The sequence below is a fragment of the Triticum aestivum genome, chromosome 2D (genome assembly GCF_018294505.1).
Source record: "Triticum aestivum cultivar Chinese Spring chromosome 2D, IWGSC CS RefSeq v2.1, whole genome shotgun sequence".
Lineage (NCBI taxonomy): Eukaryota > Viridiplantae > Streptophyta > Magnoliopsida > Poales > Poaceae > Triticum > Triticum aestivum.
In genome coordinates, this window is record NC_057799.1 from 65,659,141 (window position 1) to 65,659,955 (window position 815).

Below are 815 nucleotides of genomic sequence, written 5' to 3' on the forward strand. Positions count from 1 at the left end.
GTAGTAGAGGCGCGCACGTAGCATGTACACGTACGTACAGCGGCCAGGGTGCAAGAAAGAAAATACGGCCACATACGTACATACGGGCAGGGTCTCGAATGCCTACTCGCGCATACGTACGGCCAGGGCTCGTGTACATGGCTGGGTCGCAACTGAGAAACAGCATCGTCGTCGTGTTCATGGGGAGGCAACGGAATGCGTCGTGTTCATCGGGAGGCAACGGAATGCGTCGTGTTCATCGGGAGGCAACGGAACGCGTGGGAGCCAACCGGCTGGGTCGGAACGGAATGCGTGGTCGTGTTCATCGGGAGGGCTTGGACGGAACAAGCGATGGAAACGAGGCCTGGCGTACCGCAAAACGGAGGAAACAGCCTTGTGTTCGACTGGCCACGTTCGAAACGGGATCCTGTTCATCGGGAGGGGTCTGGCGTACCGCAAAACGGGGGAAACGGACCTCCTACGGTCGAAACGGGGATCCTGTTGATCGGGAGGGGTGTGGCATACCGCAAAACGGAGGAAACGGACTTGTGTTGGAGCGCTACGGTCGAAACGGGGGTCCTGTTGATCGCGAGGGATGTGGCGTACCACAAAACGGGCCTCCACGGGATACTGTTCATCTCCACCGTCGACCTCCTCCGGCCTCCACGGGCTACCGTCGACCTCCTCCAGCCTCCACGGGCTCCTGTTCATCCAGCCTCCACCGCGCGCTACTCCACCGGCTACTGTGCGACCACCCCTCCACCGTCTACTGTTCATCTAGCCCTCCACACCACGGGGTCCTGTTCAACCACCCCTCCACGGGCACCCCTCCACCG